The sequence below is a fragment of the Crinia signifera genome, chromosome 1 (genome assembly GCF_055691185.1).
Source record: "Crinia signifera chromosome 1, ASM5569118v1, whole genome shotgun sequence".
In the NCBI taxonomy this organism is placed as follows: Eukaryota; Metazoa; Chordata; class Amphibia; order Anura; family Myobatrachidae; genus Crinia; species Crinia signifera.
The window spans coordinates 446736673-446763841 of record NC_139217.1 but is presented as its reverse complement, the minus strand read 5'-3'; the positions used below and the strand labels follow the sequence as shown (position 1 = coordinate 446763841).

General features: G+C 45.0%; 1 protein-coding gene across 3 annotated transcripts in view; it reads left to right on the top strand.

Annotated features, from left to right (window-relative positions):
- The window catches only part of GHR (growth hormone receptor), a 292432-nt gene that overhangs the window by 127874 nt on the left and 137389 nt on the right, over positions 1-27169 (top strand). For all 3 annotated transcript variants that reach the window (XM_083154198.1, XM_083154208.1, XM_083154187.1), the window contains one exon: positions 8420-8486. The gene's annotated coding sequence lies outside the window, so the exon portion shown is untranslated. The remainder of the gene's footprint in view (positions 1-8419; positions 8487-27169) is intronic.

Genomic DNA, 27169 nt, shown 5'->3' with positions numbered 1-27169 from the left:
CCAAATTCGGCCATGTCCATGGCATATAAAAGACAATCCAGACTGACTTTTATTTGCGAACAGATAAAAAATAATTTGATGATCAGCGACCATCGAATTATTTTTCCCTCCGTACGGCTGCATGTGGAAGCGAAGACATTAATGCAAATGCGGCCATACGCACTGCAACGGGGCAGGCGTTCGCTCACCAAGCAGGTGACGTTTACCGTTGCTAAGCAACGAATCTATGCTGCGTAGCGAGCCAACCCGAATCAGCCCCGAAGTGTGGAAGTAGACTTCACGGATATTAACTCCATTATGAAAGCATTGAGATCTTTGGCAGCTCCCAAGTGGCTGGGAGCCAGCGATGTAAACGGTATACTACCAGTTGGGAGCTGTGCCAGGGCACAGAGGAGTGTAACTAAAATGTGATACATCCTCTTGTGTTCAGCTTGGTTTGGCAGCTGTTCACCTTTAGGTGCTTTGTGTAATGAAACAGGATAATTGCAGATTTAACATTGACATTTCCCTATCTCCTGGGCTAACTGTTGCACTTGCTAAATATAGAGCAATGTTATATCCTTATAATAAGTCATTCTTCCCAGCTTGCACTTACTTGGCACAGCATCGACACCTCTAATGACTGCATTGCCTCCTATTTGTCTCCGTCTGCCTCCTGTTACCTGTTTAGATTATAAACTGGGAAGTTGAAGAGGTCATGCAGCGGCTTTGATCTTTTTATATGAAGGAAGCTTCCAATTATATTCACAGCTTAACCCTCTGGATAGGAATCGGCAGTCACATGGTGCAGTACACTTGTCCTAGATGGCGGATTAGCATTTAACGAGAGACTAGCTATGTCCATGCATTCGGTGTGAGTGCCAAGGGACTGTGAATAAGGTGAGCGGCCGGGGCGGGGGTTAAATGGCGAGGATCGTTTGTTTTCGGCGATCCCCACCGTTTAACCCCCTCGCTGGCTGCATTGAATACTGCCAACAAAGTACCAGCCAATCAGATCCTGACCTTTTTGAAATGCCGGCTGTGATTTGACAGGAGCTGATTGGTTGGTACTTTATCTCGGAACACTTTGTGCCTAATTCAGCAAATTGGCACAGTGACCGTTTAGCAATATACTGTGCATGCGTCCGGTTCGCAGTACGCATCCGCGAGGCCGCGCTGCGATTAAATCCTGCTTCTATTGCTATCCGTACGCTGTTCGCAAGATGATGGACATGAAGTAGGCATGTGGGGGATGAAAAATGGATGTTCAGCGGGTGTGCCTAGGAATACGCTGGGAGTGTCTAGGAAAACGCTAGGCGTGCCTGATCGGTTTAGGGGAGGGTGTGTGATGTCATCTGCTTCAGGACAGAGATGCCTGCTTCCATCGCACCGACGAGTAAGACTATGTTGGGTTTTGGACATATTCGCACGGTTGCGATTACATTTGTAGCTGTACACTTCCATATGCACAGCGCGCACAATTCATTTGCAAGGCGGGCGCCTTAACCGATCATGCCATCCGGGCTAAATCCGGCCTGTTATCGCTCTCCAATCTTTGATGAAGACCATGGCTTCACACACTGGTGGATCTCCGTCATCATTGGTCCATATTTTGCACCAGCTGATCAGTTCCGCAGCAGATCTATCTACTGTGCTCCCTCCCTTATTAGTTGTATTTGCAGTCCCCATAGGTTCCTACAGTATGAGAATATGCGATATGGCTACATGTGTCAAGTGAGCTCACCTCCCTATTACGAACATCAATGATGGTAACCATTGTATCCTACAGTATAAACGGCAATATCTGGGAGGGATCCTTCCTCTAGACCGGCAAGTACATTCACTTGGGAATCACGTCCTTGAACCCTAGGATCACCACCCCAATCCTCTCCTTCCAAGCAACAGGAGTCTTCCATAGATACCGCATACTTGCCTCCACAACCAGCGCGGCCAGTAGATCATAGGGAGTTTCAGAACAAATGTAGGGGCACGGTAGTATAATTGTATGGAGTGATCCTGGACGGTTATATAGGAAGGTCAAGGGGGGTGGCTAACGAATGTATTGAGGTGTAGCATCTCATGGGATTGTCGCAGGTGTGTCGCCTTTATTGGTTGCGTGTAATAGTGCAGATTCATTCGAAGCCGTCATCAGATTTAAGGGGGTATTCAATCTGTGGCAATGTTTCCAACAGTCTATCAGCACTTTTTGGTTGAATTTACATTCGAAATATTCAATCCCAGTGACGATTTTTCAACTGTCAGAAAAACTATTTTCCACGGATGCAGATTTGACTTTAAACAATGTTGAATCTGTATCAGAGGAAAAGCCGTCCGAATACAGTATGACCGCATTGAGTAGGCTACCAAAAAACAATCCGGACAAGATTGAATACCCCCCTTATAATCTGCACCTGCCATAGGGCAGGTGTAGTTTTTACATACATCAATCTGTATTTCAGCTTCAACGGGCGGTATTTGTACGCCTTGCCAGGGCTTTGTAGCGGCGTTGGCATACCCGCGGCAATTGGCTCTTTGCCCCTTGTTGTGCAGCACTCATGTCTTGGTCCGTTCGTCTGACGCAGCCCTCTCATCTTTTCCATATAACAATCCGTCATAACAATCCGTCATTAAGGCAATCATGATATATGTGCGCATCACATCTATTGGTGCTGGATGATGCACTGGTATTTGCTAGTGACTAGTGGATCAACTTGACATGACACATTAATGTTGGAAATGAATATCATTTATAAAAACAACCATTACAATTTAAATGAACATAAGGGAATGTGCCTTTGACTAATTGGGCCTTATACTAACGCCTTAACTGAATTAACGCTTCCATGAAATGAATCCACTACTAACTACAAGCTGATTCATTATTTCTCTGGGGCTTCCTGCTAACAGTTATACTGTATGTATACACTATGCTACTGCCCCTTTAGGATCACTTGCGATATATCATATCCAGTCCTTTTGCATACGATATATTGGGGCAGATGTATTAAGCCTTAACAAGAGATAAATCCAAGGGTGATAAACGTCCAGCCAATCACCTGCTAACTGCCATGTTACAGGCTGTGTTTGAAAAAAGTCAGTAAGTAGCTGATTGGCTGGACGGTTATCTCTCCTTATCACACTTGCATTTATCTCTTTTTAAGGCTTAATACATCTGCCCCATTGTATGCAATCCCATTCCCCGCTGCCGGGAGGCTGCCCGAGTCCAACGTCGGACATGCAGCAGGACCTATCTCCGACTCCGATCCGATACGCACTGGACTGCGCATCGTATGGGGGTGGATGCCAAACACATGCGATATGGCCACTTTTAACCTGATTTCTTCATCAAAATTGGGTGAAAAGTGGCCAAATTGCACTAGTGCATGACCAGCTTTAGCATCACAGTGATTCTGTGTTTAAAGGTGCCCCCATATACTAGGGTGATCTAAATGCAATTTGGTTATTTTTTATGCAATTGCGGTGATCAATCACATAAAAATGGTCAAAATCGCATGTATGCGGGCCCAATGCGATGCACAGTCCTGTGCGCATTGGATTGGAGCCTGCAAGTCGCACCGCCAGTAAGACAGATCTGTCGGATCACATGCAATATATCGTATGCAAAAGGTCATATATATATATATATATATATATATATATATATATATATATACAGTATATATATATGGTGCGGGAGACGTGGCACTCGCGGCGACTTGGAAAAAAGACTCTAGAGACGGTGTATCACCAATCAACGTTTCATTCTGGGTAGAATTTCGTCAGGATTACAACAGACATAAAACACGATTACCTTATATCCCCCATGCCACGCTGGATTGTCCCGTCCCCCGGCGCTGGAACCCGGAAGTGGTGCTTACAGATGACGTCATGACGTCTGCGGCCCGGCCCGCAGACGCTCTGACACTGCTCAACGTCGATTTCCTGGTCAGTTGCCATGGAGACGGCACACTAGAAACAAAACAGTGTGTAAAAAGGGATAAGGCAGCTGTACATATAAATACATATAACATTACAATGTAACGCATGATAATAACATTGCATACAAGACTATAAACGAAAAAGCAGACTGTAACCAGAGTTTATAAAGAATATAGAACAGCAAGAAATAAATTCAACCTATCATAATAAACAAGAAATAGGCATAGTGTCATTTAACCCTCTGGGGTGGATGGTATCTAATTTATTAATCCAGAAAGCCTCTCTGCGTAAAAGAACCTGATTTCTGTCACCACCGTGTGATAGCGGAGGGATGAAATCTATCATACGATATTTTAGAGATGTGAGACCATGCCGAAATTCAAGGAAGTGTCTGGCCACAGGCTGATCGCTGGAGCCAGAACTAATGGCGGCTTTGATGGCCGACCTATGTGCTGTCATTCTTTCCTTGAACTTACGGCTGGTCTAACCCACATACGAGAGCCCACAGGGGCAACTTATAAGGTATACCACAAATGAGCTCTCGCATGTGAGATGATGGCGAATCTGGAATTTTATCCCAGAATGAGGGTGGCAGAACACATCTCCAGGTACCATGAATTTACATGTAGTACAAGGACATTTAAAACATCCATGTTTTTTGTGGGAGAGAAAATGGCCAATAGGAGATGAACCTGGTTGTAATATATCAGTTTTCACTAACCAACTGCGAATATTGCGGGGGTTGGAATAACACGGCATTAGGGTGGTATTACTGAGATTAAGGTCATCATCAGATTTTACAATGCCCCACAGACGTTTAGAGATCTTATTAATCTGTGGTGCTGCGGTGTTATATTGGGTGACCCATGGTAGACGGTCGTCATTTATTCTGACCACCCTGTTATCAAGGAGTTGCCTCCTATCCAAACCCAATACTTTGTTCTTAGTCTCGACCAAGGCCTCACGTGGGTAACCTCTAATCACAAATTTTTCAATAAGTTCATCTATCTGGTGACTAGCACTGGTTATGTCATTGTTAATTCTGAACATTCTCAACATTTGTGAGTATGGTAGTCCAGCTTTAAGACTGTGTGGATGACAGCTATCCCAGTGTAAAAAAGTATTCCTGTCAGTTTTCTTTATAAATACTGAGGTATTAATGACAGAATTTTGTACCCTAATGAGGACATCAAGAAATTCAATTTCACATTGGCTGGTCTTATATGTGAATTTAACAGGATGGGCAGCCTCATTGATGTGATTGAAGATGCCAGTCAAATCCCCCAAATCCCCCCGCCACACAAACAGTAAATCGTCTATGTAGCGGGTGAAGAAGGGGATACGGCTGGCAACCCCATCACTGCAAAAGAAAAAATTGTGTTCTACGTCGAACATATAAATGTTCGCGTATGTGGGGGCCACTGAGGACCCCATAGCACTAGTGCATGACCAGCTTTAGCATTACAGTGATTCTGTGTTTAAAGGTGCCCATATACTAGGGTGAGCTAAATGCAATTTGGTTATTTTTTATGCAATTGCGGTGATCAATCACATAAAAATGGTCAAAATCTCATGTATGCGGGTCCAATGCGATGCACAGTCCTGTGCGCATTGGATTGGAGCCTGCAAGTCGCACCGCCAGCAAGACCGATCTGTCGGATCACATGCAATATATCGTATGCAAAAGGTTATATATATATATATATATATATATATATATATATATATATATATATATATATATATATATATATATATATCGAATGTGGGCTTGCCATCCGGGAGGTTCTCGGGCGGCTCAAGGAAGGGATCGCGGTAATGTGCGCACAGTCATCAACATTACTGCTATGTAGTTCTGTCGTTGTGGCAGGCTGGTAACTAGTGATGTATAAGTAAGCATACATACTCCAGGCAGCAGGACCCCACACTTGTGATGCGAATTTATTAGGCTACGGTTGTTCCTTCCCCTACTCTTCTAGGCTACACTGAGATGAAACCATTACATCGGGCAGGCTATGTTACTGAGACCTCCCCCAAGGTCAGAGTCAGTTCGCAAAGCTCCAGGCTGCACCACCACCCAGGGAGGGAAACCTGCAGCAATTATGCTGCTGACAGATACAGGATAAATCTTCTGATCTTACAATGCTGGTGTGTGTTCTGTAGTCTACATGTGGCTCCTGCAAGGCAGGGGCACAGTGTTCTGGCCACCAGATTGTCTCTTACATATGTTCCCAGTGCAATGTCATTGATACGGGAAGATGATAACATGACTGCAGGCTGTTTCTTAATACCAAGCACTGTCTGTACTTATGCCTCTCACAGTAATTAATGTTAATTCTTCATGTCAGTCTTTATTGCCAGTTATGCTTAGCGTGTTGTTCTGCTGTCATTATCAGGCACTATTGGCCTAATTCTCTACAGATCGTAAGGGGCCAAATTCGACCCCGTTCCGATGGTGGGCAACTTGTGCAGGTCCCAGTAGTGAATCGCTATGGCGAGTTTCACACTTGCCGAGCCGTTTGCTCCAGCAGAGAATCGGACATCGGCCCAGACCAAGGGAACACCCAGCGTTCAGTACAGCCTCGTCTATATTGAGATACAGACCAGACTGCTAGAAACACCACAGCAGACAGTGACCCCCCAGGCAGGAAAGAGGAACTACAAGGGTTTTAAAAGGTGCAGGGTGTTAGAATGAACATTAATAGTGTATACCCTCAGATGGCTTGCTTTGCTGTGCTCATTTCCAATCGGAGTCCATACTGTATGCATGTTAAAGTATAAAAATGAAAAAATAGCAAAAAACTCATGTCGATCTTTCTCTGTGTCGAAGATTGCCATATTGACAATTTGCTTGCGTGGACCTTTTTTTTATGTCAACATTTTGGTGGTGACCTATTTATTGTTGACCTACAGTATAGATTGTCAACCTATTATATGTATCCCTAGGTGGCCCCATAGCAGGACTTCTGTATGGGCCACACACTGCTGTAGCATTGTAAGCTTGAACTTCTAAAGCAGTACAGAAGAGGATTCACTTTATTCTTTTACAAGCAGTCCAAAGGTTCCTGATGAAGGAGTACCTGGCTTTACAGCCTGGCCCTGCAACATCAGTAGTTCCACCACTATGGGTTTCCATCAGTAGTTCCACCACTATGGGTTTCCATCAGTAGTTCCACCACTATGGCTTCCCATTAGTAGTTCCACCACTATGGCTTCCCATTAGTAGTTCCACCACTATATCTTTCCATCAGTAGTTCCATCACTATGACTTCCCATCAGTAGTTCCACCTCTTTGGCTTCCCATCAGTAGTTCCACCTCTATGGCTTCCCATCAGAAATTCCACCACTATAGCGTCCCATCAGTAGTTCCACCTCTATGGCTTCCCATTAGTAGTTCCACCACTTTATCTTTCCATCAGTAGTTCCATCTCTATGGCTTACCATCAGTAGTTCCATCTCTATGGCTTCCCATCAGTAGTTCCACCTCTATGGCTTTACATCAGTAGTTCCACCTCTGTGGCTTCCCATCAGTAGTTCCACCTCTATGGCTTCCCATCAGTAGTTCCACCACAACGGCTTTCTATCAGTAGTTCCACCACTATGGCTTCCCATCAGTAGTTCCAACACTATGGCTTCCCATCAGTAGTTCCAACACTATGGCTTCCCATCAGTAGTTCCACCACTGTGGCTTCCCATCAGTAGTTCCACCACTATGGCTTCCCATCAGTAGTTCCACCACTATAGCTTCCCATCAGTAGTTCCACCACTATGGCTTCCCATCAGTAGTTCCACCACTATAGCTTCCCATCAGTAGTTCCACCACTATAGTATCACATCAGTAGTTCCATCACTATGGCTTCCCATCAGAGCCATGTTGAAGCATGGATAATGAGACCTACTGTAGATAACGACCTGGATTTATTAACACAATAAAGGAATGAGATGGGCAGAGAGCACTGGGGGAGGCACTAAGCACCCTTAGGACACAGATATAAATTGGTACAAAGCTATTGCAGCTCAGATCCGGTCAATACATCCCTTGTAAGTGACCTTACTATACTGTATTTATAACACAAGTGATGTTAATATATATAATTTCCTGTAATTAGCATTAATTTCAATTATGATTGGCCAGTTGTCGAAAATAAATACAGATTAGAAGTCACCTTTCATTTCTATGACCGTTGTAGAAGTCCTCAGACTACAGCATGAAATGGTCTGGGAACACCTTGGTCACTTCTAATAACTATACAATGTATAGCAGGGGAGTGTGTCATCCCAAATACAAACTGAGCCCTGAAGTAGTGAAATGACTGCTCTTGGCCACACGATTAATGTTAATTGTATGCAGTGTGACTGTGTATATAGGGGGTAAATTTACTAAAGCTTGGTTTGGTATGGACAACATCACATTTTTTCCTTTTGTAGATAAACCGAGTTCCCAGCTTTGCTACGTATGATGGGAAGATGATGTAACTTTGCATTTTGTCTGTTCTTGCAGGACACTGATCTCACCTTCAAAGCGTCAGACTATCCAAACAGTGTTATCTCCAGTCTGTGGATGTAGGGTAAGCATTTCTTTTATTAATTAAACATGTAAATCACATATTGGCACAGGTCATGTGTGGTGAGTTAGAAAATCAATTTACCAAATGATTTGCAAAGTGCTTTGACTGTCTCATAGCACTGTATACCAGGGGAGAACATGGGATATGTATCAGCCTTGTAGATACTGCACAACTGGGATGAAAGGTGTCATATTGTCACCACATCCGCAGTATGACTAATACAGGGTTATATGGTTTATTGAAATTACAGAGGAAATAAAGACCAAGAAGTTGAAGAATTCCTGGAAAAAAAAAAAATACATGAAATCATTTCTGAAGTGGTGTATACTTGTATAGCAACTGCAATATTTGCAGGTTGGTGCGGTCAGTCCCTTGATGCTTGCTGTTGCCCACAGTGCACCACATTCTCTCCTGTGGCTGGGGCACCGCGGTGGCACTTACGGTCAGTTGACTTAACATCATACTCGCCTACTTTTGAAAACTAGTTTCAGGGAGATTATGGTTGGTAGTAGAATTTTGCATAGCGCCCCATTGAGTCATGCTCCACCTAAAGGGCGTGTCTAGTCCATATATGGAGAAATTGTGAAAAGAGTGGGTGTGTACTGCAATATAGCAGCGTGGGTGTGTACTGCTATATCTGAGAGGAATCTTTTAAAATGACTTAGATCCAAATGTAGATGAGCCCCAAAGCCATCAGTAAGAGATACTATACGTGCTAAAGAAAACTCACTGTTACGTGTCAGGAATTGTTCATCTATTGTGTCTTACATGTGGTTCCATATAAATGGCCACAATAATTGCATGGGAATCATTGTGTTTTATGACCAATGCTGGGAAATGGTGCTGATGATTCAATGTACATACTGTAATGTGGGCTAGGTGGAAATGAGAGAGATTGCCAGACTAATCAGGGAGATTGCTGTTATTTCAGGGAGTCTCCTGCAGAATGCAGGAGGGTAGGCAACTATGCTCCAGATCCTCCAACCACAATTGCTGCAGCGGTCAGCTGAGTCAGTCATCCAATTACCATTGGGCAAGGGGGATAAAAAGCCAGTCCAGACAAGCAACAGGTGCTCTGAGCTACAGTGCTTTGCTGTAGATGCGATCCTTGGCTCCAGACTCCTGTGCTCCAGTCTCTGTCCTAAAGGTGCATTGTAGAACCACAAGTTCCTGTCTGCTCTAGTACTGTTGTGATAACATTGGTTTTGCCTGTGCAGCTATTACTAGCAGTCTGCATTCCTGTTTACCAATTCCTGTCCAGTATTCCCTGAGCTCCAGTTCCTTAAATCGCAGCCATTCCAACTCGGGTCCCACTGTACTTCCTGCTGCTTCTTATATACTCCAATTACAAGTTCAGCCATTTCCAGTTCCAGCCTGAATCCAGTGCCATTCCTGTTGGTTCCAGTCCAGTTAAAGGAGCGTTGTCTGTTTCAGCTTAACTTCAGTACAATCCTGCTGGTTCCAGTCCAGTTTTGAAGCATTGCCAGTCCCAGCATAACGTCAGTTACACTCCTGCTGGTTCCAGACCAACCTAAAAATCATTGTTAGCCCCATTCGGACTCAGGTTCCATTTTAACTAAAAAAGAAAAAGAAAGCAGCGCTAGCAAAAAAATTGTATCACAGTACTACAGTAAATCAGAACGTTGTGTACAACAGGCTGTACACACCGCGTCTGAGGAGACAGTGATGGATTAGGAGTCTGTCCACCGGCAATTTTTTTATTGTGCACATCACTAAAGACAGTCCGTTGTAGGATTGGGTGAGAATTTGCAAAAGGACGGATAAATTGTGATTTAGTAAGGACGTGTCCATTCCTAGTAAGACCCAGAGAAATATATTTAAGATGGAAGCATAGTTACCGCTCCTGATTGTGCCAGGTGGATACGATAGTATGAGTGTCCATAAGTCCAAGTGGTCGGTCCAAGGTGGCAAAAATTACCGGAATCCACTGGAGATGTGCGGAGGACAACTTATTTGTATGTCCTGAGTATCCAAGGAATGGTGCTTGGTGAGCGGTGGTTATGCAAGTTTTAGTTGTCCCAATGGTGGAATGTGGGACCAAGGTGTAGCTGGATCCGTTTTAACTAAAGATGCATTGTCGGTTCCAAGCTTACTCCGGTCCTACTCCAGTTGGTTCATATCCAGTGCTACTCCGACAGTCTCACGCTGAACCTTGATACTACAGCTACAGTTCGTGTTCCCCAGCAGTAACTCATGCACAGGAATTACATAAAGCCATCTAGATTCCTGCACTCTGCTCTGACCATTGACCCGATAGTGTTGCTTCCGGGAACACAAGAATCTCCTGACGTGACAAAGGAGGGGGAAGCCACAGAGAGGTCAACGATACTTTTGAAGGAGCTAAAGGGTTCAATGGCTGAGACTAGAGTCAAAGGTAAACCAGTCAGTCATAAGAAGAGTTGGGGCCATGGTGGGAGTTGAACCCGTGACCTCAGTGCTGTGAAGCAGCAATGCCCATTGTTTCTATATAGAAATGTGTCCTCGAGTGGTGCGAGATGCCTGGCTCGAGTGAGCTGCACAATGCAGCGTTGTCTTTCTGAGCAAATGTGCATCTTAGTCACAATACGATGTGACAGAACCCCTTTACAATACTGCGCTCATTCATTTTATATCCGACACTTGTATATCTGTGTGTGACTGATTCTCATTGGTCGCTATGGGCAACATCTCATCAATAGAATTTTGTTCGGCAGGGGGGCCCTTTCTATTTTCCTTGGAATACTACAGTATTTATAAATACATATAAATTTCTTCTGAATCAGGAAGTGGGATTAGTTCTTGAGAATTGGTTAATTGTACTCTTTCGTCTGCCAACACGGCTAACCTCTGTAATCATTGACAATTGCGGTTTGTCTACACTCTCAACACCAGTAAATAATTGTCCTGCTTTTGGAACGCTGTAGTTGTCTGTGTCTGTGCGATTGTATCCTCAGGAGCACTGCGCTGTATCGTACCGGTGTTCTAGGCATGACTGCCAAGACAAGAATAGGTGTCCTATCAGTGTTTATTGTGTGGACATATGGGGCTCTGTACCCCTCCTTCCTCCTGCCTCCTCATCTTAGCCAAATTATTGAGCAAAAGTGACTGCATGAACCGATATCCTCTTATTGGTCCAACCGTACACACTCCTACTGGGCTGCCTGCCCAGGCTGGACTTCAGCATCAGCATTTGTGTGCAGCAGAGGAGGGAAGGTCCACGACAATGGCCCTAGTGATGCCCAGGATCTCTCTCTCCTCGGGTTCAAGTGCTGCTGCTAAGGTAGGTATCATTTTACCTGACAATGTTTAACAACTTGTGCTTTTTTCTGTACAATTCTGGATTATGTATGTTAGGACTTCAAGAATAATCCATTAAAGACTTTATTCAGTTCCCATCGCTCCCCCATGCGTTCGCGCGGGGAGTGATGTTTAGCGACTGTGCATGAGCATTTATGCGAGTGTTCTGCCGCTTGATGCAAGCAGGCATGGCGAGTTGCTTATTCGCTGTCCAGTTTGCACCTAGCAGTGCGGGCGGGGGGGGGGGCAGTGGCGATGGGCTGCACCAATGGGAACGCACAGTGTTTCATGAACCCGCTGGGCGTTCGGATGGAGATTCAAGTTTAAATCACAAGCAAAGCTGCGATTTTTGCAGCTTTGTGTGTGGACCTTAATAACCTCCTAAATAAGCGGTTATCCTGATCGCAAAGTGGGTCCCGCCATCTCAGCATGGGGTGAGGACTTCATGTCGCTGACCATCAGGCTGATGACTTCTCTAATGCACTCACACACAGATGGTAGTATGAGAACCCCTGGATTAAATCATTGAAACGTTGCCGAATAATGACTCTGCAAATCCAGCAGCTGCCTACAGATGTATCAGGCAGTGACCAGATAATGAATAGTCGGCATAATCCAGTACACCACATCAAGATCGCACTGTGTACATTTCAGCGGCTGCACAGCTGGGCTGCAGCTGTACAAAGCAAAGCAACATGTTGTCCTGAACTGGCGCAGTGCTACATTGCACATCATGCTGTGTACACTGCCCAGAAACACCTTTTGATGTGGATACATTGAAGATAAACAAGGAGTCTGACCACCAGGGGGTGCCGACAGGTGGGCAGGGCCCGGTAAAATGGAGGGGGTGTGGCTGAGCTTCACTAGCTAATCACCCGTCAAGATGACGGCTTTGTCCCTATCTGCTCCCACCTCCAATCTCTGCCTTCGCAGCTCCCTCCCGCCATATCTAGCTAGTCTGAAACAGACCATTTTGCTTTCACTTTCTTTTAAGGAGTCATTTGGTCCATTGAGTGGCCTCTAGTGATCAGTGGTGGTATTTCCCCTAAGAGGTGAGGAGTATTTAGCCTTTTATATATAGTGAGCCTTAATTTATAAAACAGAGGTGAGCTCAGTGTACCGCTGTTTGGGAATGCACCGCTTACGCCATACAGAGATGGCATTAACAGTATGGTCCGCTCTGCAGGTAATGGGTGGCCAATGAAGCCTTCCAGACTTTGCAGTGACCCTGCTGGGTAAGAGTGCAGGGCAGAGGCACAGATGGCCAGGCCAGGAGGATGCCGCTGGACATTAAAGTTATGTTAAATAGCGATGGCATATTCATTAGCTTCACCGTGATACTACACTTAGGGGGTTATTCTGGTTCACTCGCAAAGTCACAATCACTCTCTAATGGACAAAACCATATGCACTGCAGGTGGGGCTGATGTAACATGTGCAGAGATAGTTAGATTTGGGTGGGGTTTGTACTTCAAACTGATATCTATATTGCAGTGTAAAAATAAAGCAGCCAGTATTTACCCTGCACGGAAACAATAAAACACCCAAATCTAACTCTCCCTGCACATGTTACATCAGCCCCACCTGCAGTGCATATGGTTTTATCCATTAGAGAGTGATTGTGCCTTTGCGAGTGAACCAGAATAACCCCCTTAATGTGCCGCCTGTAAAAAGTACTGTTGTTGAGCTAGACAGTTACTACATGCAACGGAAAAAGCAGTTCTTCAAATAAGAGGTTTATACAGTGGTCTATGACCCTGGATTCCTAGCAGTAGTGATACACCTACGGATTTAATTGAATTGCGTGAATTTCATCTGGTACACAGCTGGCCTAGAGCTGTACATAGCTACATGCCGTTCTCAAGTATCACAGTACTACAGTAAATCAGAACGTTGTGTACAACACGCTGTACACACCCCGTCTGAGGAGACAGTGATGGATTAGGAGTCTGTCCACCGGCAATGATTTTATTGTGCACATCACTAAAGACAGTCCGTTGTAGGATTGGGTGAAAATGTGCAAAAGGACGGATATATTGTGATTTAGTGGGGGCGCGTTCGTAACACTAGCCAGTGGGACAAAGATAAATAAATGTATCACTTACCACTGCCAGAAGTCGTCTTAGTATAGCATACAGTAGGTGCACGAATGAATGGTCAGTCCCGTGCGGTAAACGATACATCCCGGGATAAGTGGTCAGATCTACGGGTTACGCTTTCATGGGAAGCCACAGGGGGATATGGTCATTTGGTCTAGCACATTATGGTCGACATGGGTCAAGGTCACAGGACGTTAGGTCGACACAAGCATTAGGTCAACTGTGTCTAGGTCGACAGTCAAAAGGTCGACATGGGGATATTCACAGTTTTTTTGCCGACGTGCCCACAGGCGGTATTTCACGCCCTACCATTTACTAGGGCGTGGCGGGAGAATAAAATAGTGTGCAAGAAGCATTGCGAGTGAAGCTAGTTATATGAGAGGATGCGGTGAAATTGGCCCAAATCGCATTTGTAATGCGTCAGACCAAAGTCGCTCTGAATCAGACCCGCTCCTGGCAACGGGGAACTAGATCGCATGGGGATCAGATGCGACTTTTCCCCTCGGTGGCCTTTAGCAGAGCATTAAGGCCCATACACACTGGGCAACTTTGAGCTGAAAGCAGCTCCGTTTCCTCATTTGAGCTGCTTTCAGCTTGAAAGATGCCCAGTGTGTACGGGAAGCGGGCTCCCACATCATCTCCGGCCCGGACGCTCATCTGCTGGTATGATCAGCAGACCAACAACGGTGTGGATGGCTTTCCAAGTCATCCACCCCCCAGGAAAATCGCTGCACTGAGCGATTTTCAGCCCAGCAATTTTCCCCATCATCGGTCAGCATACTGTACACAATGGGCAGAGTCGCCCAGTGTGAATGGACCTTTACTTTCTGGTATATTCAATGGTTCTGTTTTATTCTATTCTTAATTTGTATGTTCCCCTTCCATTGTAAATGTGGGCAGCATTTATTTATCCTGCAAGCATGACTCTAAATAAACCCTGTTAATTATTGGTCTCATCTTATCAGTCCAGCTTCGGGGACCTATTATTTATAATGTGAAACCTTATATCTGACCATAGATAGATTTCACTGCACACAATAGTCAAAGGGTCAAAAATAACAATTTATGATGTTAACATTGTTCTCTGAATGCCGACTGGGGAGATATAAACATTGTTAATGTACACATTAGCATTAGGCAGGGGGAGGAGTGTTAGGCATACTTGCCTACTTTTGAAAACTAGTTTCAGGGAGATTATAGTTGTTAGTAGAATTTTACACAGTGCCCCATTGAGGGTCTGTGTCGTGCTCCACCCAAAAGGAGTGTATAGTTCCATATATGGAGAGATTGTGAATGTGGCACCTAGAAGCGTGGCTGTGTACTGCTACATCTGAGAGGAATCTTTTAAAATGACTTATATCCAAATGTAGATGAGCCCCAAAGCAGTTAGTAAGAGCTACTATACTTGGTAAAGTGCTGGGAAATGGTGCTGATGATTCAATGTAAATGTATCTATCTCTTATTCCTTTTTTCCCCAAAAATGTAACAGTGTAATGTGGGCTATGTGACATGAGGGAGATTGCTAGACTAATGAGGGAGAGAGGGAGATTGCTGCTATGTCAGGGAGTCTCCTGCAGAATGCAGGTGGGTAGGGTAGGGTTACCAACTCATCCCTTTAATTCGGGACACATTAATTACACAGGTTCTGTCTATCATGTTCATGTGCAGTGGTCAGGTCATGTTGGGGGGTAGTGTCCTATATCTATATAGTGTGTAATATTATATAATGTTCATGTGCAGTGGTCAGGTCATGTTGGGGCATAGTTACCTCCCCTCCTGCATTCCACAGGAGACTCCCTGACATAGCAGCAATCTCCCTCTCTCCCTCATTAGTCTAGCAATCTCCCTCATTTCACCTAGCCCACATTACACTGTTACATCATAGTTACCTCCCCTCCTGCATTCTGCAGGAGACTCCCTGGCACAGCAGCAATCTCCCTCTCTCCCTCATTAGTCTAGCAATCTCCCTCATGTCACCTAGCCCACATTACACTGTTACATTTTTGGGGAAAAAAGGAATTAGAGACAGATACATTTACATTGAATCATCAGCACCATTTCCCAGCACTTTACCAAGTACAGTAGCTCTTACTAACTGCTTTGGGCTCATCTACATTTGGATATAAGTCATTTTAAAAGATTCCTCTCAGATGGTGCAGTACACACCCACGCTTCTAGGTGCCACGTTCAAAATCTCCTTTCACAATCTATGGATATGCTGGTGGTAGAGTAACGTGGAGCTTATTGTGGAGGATCTGCCTGATCTGCACCGTACGAGCTCTCCCAAAAGGAGCCCCAAAATGAACAATGGTAGAAATCACTGGGTGGTGCTGAATACTGGGCACTCCCCCTTGTCCACTGACACAGTACCCCCCGCAGCAACACTCCTCGGCCAGCGCCTGGCCGAGGACCGCTGGCCGAGGAGTGTTGCTGCGGGGGGGGGGGGGGGGGTACTGTGTCAGTGGACAAGGGGGAGCGCCCCGTAATCAGCACCACCCAGTGATTACCATTGTTCCTTTCACAATCTCTCCATATATGGAACTAGACACGCCCTTTGGGTGGAGCAAGACACACCCCCTCAGTAAGGCACTGTGCAAAATTCTATTACCAACTATAATCTCCCTGAAACTCATTTTCAAAAGTAGGCAAGTATGTGTTGGGGGTGTAGTGTCCTATGTCGGCATACAATGATACACACATGCCAAGTAATATCACCTATCCCGCCTTGATTCATGTGTTCTTTGATTATGTTATCAAATGATATTGAGCAGTGTGCAGCTATGAATGATAGTAAATCACTACGCCACCTGTAACAACAATAACAGCTACTAACTATACTTTTATTGTGATGTTAAGAATAATAATTCTGTGGTGCTAAAGATTAACTAATGTACCTTCTAATCGGACACCCTTTATCTAAAACACACAGTTATTCCTAATAAACCCTCAGCAGCAACCTGACAGTGGGCGTGAGTGAGCAGGAAATGTTCTTATAGACTCTGATCTGATTGTTCGTGAGCCATTTATTATCATTTTTTTAATGATATGCTCTGGTTTTACACTAGTTCAGCACTGTCTGTCCTATCTCCCATTGTATACGTTGTGCCTGGCTTGCTTTACTTGGATGTGGCATGAATCGCTGGCACAGGAATGTCTCCATTGATCTTTTGTGGCATGTCGATACGGTTATAAGGTCAGAGTTGCCTACTTTTAAGGTCTACCCTACGGGAGAAGCCCAGAGAGGAGACTGTCAGCAGCACTTTGGGGGGCGGAGCCTGGTGTAGATGTCATTAAGCCCCCACCCCCAGTACTGCAAACCCGTAATTAGTGGGACTTTGGGGAGGGGCTAAATTGTGCAATTTGCATCTTTACCCCCGCCCCCTGAAAAGCCGTGAATCATGGGAGATTAAAGCTGCCGCTGGGGAGATGCAGGGAGGGGGGTGGTAGTGGTATCTGGAAGGGTTGTCAACCTTTCTGGGGGGCCGGGAGGGGGACCAATTTTCGGGAGCCTCCCGGCCATTCCGGGAGGGTAGGCAACCCTGTATAACATCGACATTTTGTTATATCTGCCCGATGTACTGCTCCAGTGCACTGTATTAGCCACTTGCTTTAATATATATACTGTAGTTTTTAGAAATGAAGGCACTCAAAAAGAGCTTAAAAATAAAACTAGTTTGATGGAAAGTACATTTTGGCCCAGGACAGGTTCAGGAACTGTCATATTCATATTGTCATATTGATACCTCCCAACATTCCCGCTTCCCGCACCTGTGTCCCTCCTCACTGAGGCCCTTATTCTGCATCGTGCGGTACGGCCCGCGTGCGGCCGTACCGCCGATGTTTTTAGTCTGCACATGCGCAGAGGTCAATCTGCGCATGTGCAGCCCCATTCGCCGCAGACGTATTTCGTCCGCCGCAAAGGGGGCGTATAGGGGCGTGAGGGGCTTCATACCCTCATTTCCCTATGTATACGCCCCGCGTTTCATGGGCGTTCCCATGCAAACGCGGGGCGTATGCATGGTAATGAGGGTATGACGCCACTGATGGGGGCGGAAAGCTGACGTCGCCGGATGTCAGCTCTCAGCCCCCATACAAGCTATCACACGGACGATTGTCCGTGTGGTCTCAGCTTCCGGGAGCTGCTGTGGCGTGCGGCCCTGCCTTCGATGGTCGACGACCATCGAATGCAGGGGGCAGCTCCCACCATGGTGGAGGCGTACGCCCCACCATTTTTATGCGGATCGCCAGCCGTCCGTGTACGGACGGCCGTGGCGATCCGTCTCGTGGGCGGGGATTGGTTTGTGCGGCCGGAGCACCGTGTGCGGCTCTGGCCGCACCAACCAGAATAAGGGCCTGACACTGGAAGTTGGGAGGTATGCATATTTGATAAGAGGTTCGGGAACTGAGTTCCCGCTAGTTCCTAAGAATAGAAACAAAAACAGTGGTGCTTAAATGATGAAATAAAATCAATAATATTTCATGATAACACATATAGTATAAATATATAAATTTTAAATATATATCACAGATTTAAATGACAAAATAGTAATATAACAGGAAATTATAAATTAGTATATCAAATGGACCCAGACCAAGACTTTGATAAAGCTGTACCCCTAACACAGCGACACGCGTTAGGGCCCTTTGGACCACACCCCTATCTCTCCAAATGGAGCCTGCAGTTAAATCGGACCATTCTAAGATTGTTCCTTTTTTTTTTTTGCTGCTAATTATTTATGAAAACAGTGGACTGAATAAACCAACATCACCTGCGCCTTAAGCTGGGTACACATATGTACAATTTAATTTTTCTTGCGACCGTTCGATCGACCGAATACACGTTCGGCCGTCCGAAACATACGACCGATCTGCGCGTACACATATGTACAATTTTACTTGCGACGTCCGATGTACTCCCGTCCAAAAAATCGCAAGAAAAAGATTGTACCACCGTACACACTCTCCCGTTCTGGCTATTCACACGATAAAAATGTACACAACATTATCATAATGGGCTGGATTTAAAAGAGCATACCAAAACGAGGCGTGATCACGGAACAAAGAATCGTTCGTGTAGTACAGTGAATAGAGCCGTGACTATTCAGATCATTGCTAGCTGTACTGGATATACGTACGTACGTTCGTTCGTCTATCGGTGCATTTGGGCCTTTTTAATTATGAGCTTGAGGAGAAAGAAGGCTCGTGCGTGCATTTTGGCTGCTATGGCCATTAGATTGCGGGCTATTAAAAAAAGAAAAAGGACCAAGAATCGGAGCTGCTGGACCAGAGACTGGCTTCTGAGGAGAGACACCTTCTCCCACATGCCATTGCTACAGGAGATACGGGAGAACAATCCTGATGATTTCAGGAATTATCTCTGTATGGATGACGCTACCTTCATGGAGCTGCTGACACTGGTTACCCCTTTAATAGAGAGAGAGGACACCTATTTCAGGAGGCCTATTTCTGCAGAGCAGAGACTGGTGGCAACGCTGCGTTACCTGGCAACAGGCAGGACCCTTGCCGACCTGAGATTCACCACCGCAATATCATCTCAAGCGCTGGGGTTGATAATACCAGACACCTGTGATGCCATCGTCCAAGTTCTACAGGACAAATACATGAAGGTAAATATGGAAATTACATACATGTCCCCCATATGTATAGCTGTGCACATACCTGTACCCTATATGTATATCTTTACAATGCCTGTTGATTTAATCTTTTACACCAGTGGGTGGGGGGTCATTTTGATAAGGCGGGTAATAGCTTTGAGGCTGCAATGGGGGAGGGCTGATGGGTCTAAAATCAACCCAACAGATTATTAATACGCATATACTTTTATATTGCAGTTTCCATCGACCAAGGAGGAGTGGCAAAATATTGCACGTGATTTCCGTGATCTTTGGAATTTCCCTAATTGTGGTGGAGCTATCGATGGCAAACACGTCAGGATCATGCCCCCTGCAAAGAGTGGATCTTTTTATTATAATTATAAGGGGTTCTTCAGCATTGTTCTAATGGCCATCGCTAATGCCCGATACGAGTTTGTATTTGTGGACATTGGGAAAAATGGTAGAGTTTCAGATGGAGGAGCCCTGGAGAATACCTTTTTCCACGACCAACTGAAAAAAAATGAACTGAATCTGCCAGAGCGGACTGAAAATGAGCACGGTTTGAACTTTGTTTTTGTGGCGGATGAGGCCTTTGCATTGCACCCTAATGTCCTTAAACCCTACCCACAAAGGGCACTGAACAGGGAACGACGCATTTTTAACTATCGCCTGTCACGTGCCAGGCGAGTGGTTGAAAATGCGTTTGGGATTCTAAGTAATAAATTCAGAATTTTTCACAGTCCCATCAATCTGCGCCTAGATAAGATTGACAAAGTGGTGCTGGCCTGTTGTGTGCTGCACAACTACATGCGCAGAAAAGCGGTGCACACACAACAACTGGGGGCTACAGTGGACGAGAGCCAAGTTGTTGACGAGCCTATTGGTCTGACAGCTTTGGCAACTAATTTAAACACCAGAAATGCATCAACGCAAGCAAAGTTGTCAAGAGACGAGTACTTGAATTATTTCAATGGTGTTGGGGCTGTGGAGTGGCAGAATGACATGATTGCTTAAAAATGTACCTTTTTGTCATTGTAAATATATTGTTTTTTGGTGTGTAATAATCAATATTTTGCCAATAAAATTTGTATACTCACAGTTCCGCACAAGTTGTCCTCTGCGTCTTCTTGCAGCAAGGAGGGGGAGGTGGAGGCCGAATCACGGCAAGTGAGTGGTAGTACTCAGGTGCCAGGCATTCCTGGAGGGCACAATGCCACGGCACCTGGAGTGCAGACTGTACCCAGTACTGGTGTTTATGTACTAGCAAGTAGTTGCTCCACCACACCTATTTCTATGCCAATTTCTCCTGGTACTTTTGTACAGTCTCCAGGAGCAATACATGAAGGTAAATATTGAAACAACATGCATGTACCCCATATGTATATCTGTGCCCTATAGTCACCCTGCATGGTAAATGATATTTTCACACGGACACCAACTAGATTACAGAATTTTTAATTTTTATATAAATTATTAACTTATAAACTTATAAAAAATATAACATAAATAACAAGTAAATAAATAATAAAGAAATACTTAAACATAAAAATATTTAAAACAATAATGCACTTAAATAAACTATATAAAATATTTACATATGGTGGTAAACTTGTCCCACCCCATAATCCCCTGTATCCATCGGTGGTTGGGAGGGAGATGGACTTTCCACTAAACTCTGGAAGGGGCCACCAGGTGGACCTGGTGGGAGCGTATTAGCCGACGTTGCCGGTTGGTGCTGCCTTTGCCCAGTTGGTGGCTGGAAATGTTGATACTGGGGATATTGCACCGGGTGAAATACCGCTTGTTGGGGTATAGGAGCTGGGCTGATGGGTTGAAATTCAACCCTAGGCAGAGGGGTCTCATCGGTGAGCCGTGTGTGCCGGGACAGAGTCCCCACACGGGCCCGGTACAGCGTCTCATAAAATATGCGCTCTACCTCCACCCTTGTAGCCGGGTCCAACTTTCGCAAATTGTCAGCCAATACACTCCCCACCCGGTCCGCATCATCCTCATCCATGGTCATCAATCGGTTGGCAGACTCCAGGATCTTGGTGGTTGCCACGTCCGCAGCATCTGGAGTCTGCCTCGGCCTTTTGCGCCCTCTTCTTGATGGCGCTTCTGCTGGAGGTTGAGCGCTTGTTTGCGGTTCAGCGCTGGTCGTGGCGGTTGGTGTGGGGGTGGAGCAGAGGGCCGGTGAAGGCAGCTGTGATGCCACCTCCAGCGATGCCGAAGATTCATCCTCGGCAAATAGCGATGGCTGTAACAAAACAAGATGACAATGATGTATCACTATCGATTTTTAAGACTTCCATATATTTTTATATCTACGCAGAAGAACGCAGCCCATACACCACCATGTTGCTGCCATGGATGAAAGTGAGCTAGTTGAAGAGGCGTTATGACTGGCATCTCTGGAAACTAATTATTTAGATACCAGACATACCAAATACTAATTTAAACACCAGAAATGCATCTATGCGTGCTAAATTAACAGGGATGAATACATGCAGTATTTTATTGGTGTTGGCGCTGTGGATTGGCAGAATGATATTATTCCGTTAATTTTAGACAACAAAAAATATTACAATAATCCGCGCCAGAAAGACTACAACAGTGTAGATACCAGGGATTACCAATGCCAACCAAAAGTTCCAAATACAAAAAATGTGGTAAATGCACTTGCGATGTCTGAATATTGATCACTGTGTTCTCAGGCGGATAAGAGTATAGCTCCACCACTGAGAAGAACCAGAATTAGGGCCACAGAGAAGGTCAAATTGACGATGTATAACCAAAAGGGGGGGGTATCGCCCCCTGCAACTGACCTCTCTGTTGTGCCCAACAGAGAGGTCAGTTGCAGGGGGCGATACCCCCCCTTTTAATTTTACATGTTCACAATTTTTATACTGTACTTGCTGTTATATTTATCTGGTTTGAAAAAAAAATTTAAAATAAAATCCGTCTACTTACTGTGCCGCAAATGGTGTCATCAGAAACCTCTTGGTTGCACGCGGAGGTGGAGGGGGCAGGCTGGTTCCTTGAAGTGTTGCTGACCGAATCCCTGGGCAGCTCCTGGTCCACCGTGAAGGCCAGCAGGTCGTAGTACCACAGCCTGGGCACATAGACTTGGTCTGCCCCTGCCCCAGACCGCTTTGAGGACTCAACCTTATTCAGTTCTTTTTTAAAGACGGTCCTCATATTGGCAATCCGAGTCCGGACCCACTCTACATTTGCTGTGGGGTAGTATGTCTGGCTCACCCTCACCAGCTCCTCCAGAGCAGATAGCCTCTTCTGCCGATTGGAATGGTCTCTGGATTTTGTGTTCCAGAGACAATTTTGATCCCTGTAGGCCTCAATGAAGTCCTTCATGAACTCGACATTTTTTTCTGCCATGGTTGAATTTCTGTTCCAAAAAATAAAATAAAAAGGCATATTATTTTCTTGATACACAAAGCACACCATAAACCATTTAATGTACAGGTGTTCAGTCTGTGGGCCACTAGATATACTGTAGCTATAGTACAGGAGTTGAAACTCTGTGGGACATAGGATACACGGTCACTACAAGCCCCAGCATACCCATGGCCCACAGATTGAAGTCCCTGTCATAGAAAACTACACATTTTGTTTTAATACTCACCGAAATAATTGTCGATACAGTCCGGAAAATTCGCTGCGCTGCTCCGATCAATCCAACAGCAACGACGGAATATTCTTTCATGCTGAACGTGGCTTGAAACACAGTGATTGGATGAGCACAGGAATCTCCGCCCCACTCACGTGCTTCGCGTCACACAGACACGGGACATCGAGGAGCCATGTCGGAGGGTCTGGCGCCACCGCATATGGGGGAGGCCAGTACAGCACCTTTGTTTTCCAATTCAGCACTGATAACAACAGATAAAGAAATCGCTGACAACAAGGAGAAAAAAGTGACGCGCGCATCCGCCATGTCATCTGCAGAGGTGGAACTGATGGTCAAAATGCTGGATAGAAGGGACTACGATTGTTCGAGAAAAACATACCCCAAGACAAATTATAGAAAAGAAATTATTATGCAGCGTGTATGCAAGGAGATAAAGGAGAAGTTTGGGAAAAGAAGGTCCAAATACCAGCTCCAAAAACGGTGGTCGGACCTGAAGCACAAGGAGCAGGCCAAGCTCAAGAAAATTCGTGGAATTATTAAAAGAAGTGAGTCCAATGCCCTAGGTGGCTTTATTAATATACTGTCTTGATCCATTACATTTTGTGTGTTTTGCTGACATGTTGCTTGTTTTTACTCAGAGGAAATCCAATCCAGGAGAAGACATGAGGAAGGCAGAGACAGGGCCTCCAACCTAAAAATAAAGAAGGAGAGTACAACAGGTAAGGTTTTGTACCAGCACACCAACAGAACAACACATGTTTTATACACACAACAAGGGGTAGTAATATGTCACTTTACCTTGTCACTATAGATGATATCCAGGCTGCGCAGCCGATGGAAGGGACCACAGAGGGCCACCAAGTGATTGCGATCACCAGCAGTGTAGATGGTGAGTGTATACTGCAAATCATCTTTATGGGATAGTGACGTATCATTTGTGGAAAGGTAAACATTTCTTTATCTGTACTTATTATAGATATCATCGAGATTTCAGATGTCAGTGCAGAGGGGGAGAAGAACACACCATCACCTGACACGTCCAGCGACGAAAGCACAATGCAAGAAAACATGACACAAGTCCATAAATGTCTACAAGAACTTAGCGGGAAAGTCCATACCGTAGCCCAAAAAATTACGAAAATCCAAAAAGGCGTAGCAGTAGTACACTCTTTATATGAAAAAATTTATAACGGTTTGCATTATAAAGTCAAAAAATAGTTTGTGTACTTTATTTTACTTTTTTCTCCTTATTGTTTATTTGGAGCCCAGCAGCATGCACCTTAAAATGGTGCATGTCATGGCAAGCAGTCCCACGGCAGCAATGCATCACATGTGAGCAGGCCGGGATGTTCCCATGTGATGCGTTGCTGCCGTGGGCCCGCTTTCCACTACATACACCACCATGTTCAAATGTGTTTTTATGTTTTTTTGGTGGGTGGGCTTTCCTGCTACACCTTCACACGTGGCACTTATGTCATGGCAAGCAGTCTCACGGCAGCAATGCATCACATGTGAGCAGGCCGGGATGTTCCCATGTGATGCGTTGCTGCCGTGGGCCCGCTTTCCACTACATACACCACCATGTTCAAATGTGTTTTTATGTTTTTTTGGTGGGTGGGCTTTCCTGCTACACCTTCACACGTGGCACTTATGTCATGGCAAGCAGTCTCACGGCAGCAATGCATCACATGTGAGCAGGCCGGGATGTTCCCATGTGATGCGTTGCTGCCGTGGGCCCGCTTTCCACTACATACACCACCATGTTCAAATGTGTTTTTATGTTTTTTTGGTGGGTGGGCTTTCCTGCTACACCTTCACACGTGGCACTTATGTCATGGCAAGCAGTCTCACGGCAGCAATGCATCACATGTGAGCAGGCCGGGATGTTCCCATGTGATGCGTTGCTGCCGTGGGCCCGCTTTCCACTACATACACCACCATGTTCAAATGTGTTTTTATGTTTTTTGGGTGGGTGGGCTTTCCTGCTACACCTTCACACGTGGCACTTATGTCATGGCAAGCAGTCTCACGGCAGCAATGCATCACATGTGAGCAGGCCGGGATGTTCCCATGTGATGCGTTGCTGCCGTGGGCCCGCTTTCCACTACATACACCACCATGTTCAAATGTGTTTTTATGTTTTTTGGGTGGGTGGGCGTTCCTGCTACACCTTAACGCAAGCACCTGTATGTGATACTCTGTTCAGGTCCGACCACCCAAATAAACAAAGTGTTCACAGTATTTTTTGTCAGTATTTCTTAATAAATGTTAAGTGTTTATGCAGAACAATGAACATCACATATCTATCTATCTATCTATCTATCTACTTCTATAAAACTATATCTGTCAGGAATGCACACACAACGATTATTTATTTCAAAAGGAATGCACACACAACGAATATTCTTTAACAGCATGGCGCGGAAAGTACGGGGGAGAAGACTTCCTGTTGTTTACATGCTGCGCTGATGGAGGGATGACGCAGCTAGTCAACACCCACATGGGCGTGCTGCTTTTGGGAGGAATGATCGCAGGAACGGGCTGCATATCGATCGAATGTGCGTACACATGTCACTTTTCTTTCGATATGGAGCCGTCCTGTCGGAAGAATATTAAGCAGCAAAGAACCTGCGACCGACCGACCGTGGACGGCCAAGAGCGTTTTTGGCCGTTTATCGATCGCAACGAAGGGATCGGGACAGCGTACACATATATACAATCGAACGGCCGTTCGTCCGCAGATCGGAAGAACGGCCCGACGATTGTACATATGTGTACCCAGCTTTACCCCTGGATTTTAAATGTACCCTAACAGGTGCTCTACCGTATCACTCTGAGGATACTTGCTGCAATGCTATCCAAAAAGGATTGGAATCCTCTAGCGGCAACGGGTAAATATCAATATATCTATTGCAGGCATTCCATACCACACTTGTCATAGTAAGCTATTTACATCCAACAAAGCAGCCCGTCAGCAATGGGACTTTACCCCAGATTCTCACTGCAGATCTTGGTCCGGGTCCATGTGATATACTAGTTTTTTTTTCTCCTGTTTTATTTATATTTTGAAATTGAAATCTGTGATATATATTCAACATTTATATATTTATACTATATGTGGTATCATTAAATATTATTGCTTTTATTTCATCATTTAAGTGCCACTTTTTTTTTGTTTTTATTCTTGGTTTCTTGGTGGGACTGACTACCCCTACAACCAAGCGGCTGCTATTGACACAGCACCTGCTTAAGGTTAATCCCTTTTTCTATACTGTACATCCTGCTAGTTCCTGCTGAAAAATAGCGCTGCCAACAAGTACAGTATGTATTCACTGGCAGCCTCTGTCCCCATGTCACTGGGTATTGTTACATGGCCTAGTATGTATCCAGCTTTACAACATAGCTGTAGGACAGGCTGGAAATGTAGATTCTCTGCACATGAAGACCGAGCTATGGAAACTGATAAAACAGCGACAATTACAACCTTTTAGCCACAGAAGCAGCTGTTCCTGTATGATACATGTAATTTATGTTGTGCTGTACGTAATGAGCTTGTTACAAAGAAATATGTGATAGTGGTGTAGTACATGGCAGCTAAGTGGCTGATCGCCCAGTGCAAGCCCCTAATGCATCTGTACAAATAGCTAATTAGACTCTTCAAAACAAACATCATTTAAAATGTTTTGTGCACTGAGGCGATGGCTGATGCTGCTTACCTATTGTATATATTACAATAACTATTAATATTAGGAGACAGCACAGATCAATAATGTAGCTTTCACATCACACTTTTAAAACGGTATATTGCCGTTTTTTTGCCTTTTAAAACGTTTAAGGCTGCAGTGTGAAAGTGTCATAGTTGAAATACCATTTAAAGTTAACTGGTATTTCAACACGTTTAAAAAGCAGAGTCCTACCCGTTTTAAAGCCAATTCAGAGCCGTTTTTTGTGCTGTCTGAATGGCACTGAAATGGTATTTAGTAAAAAATAAAGGTTAGAGCACTGTGATAGGCTGTCCCTTGTCTT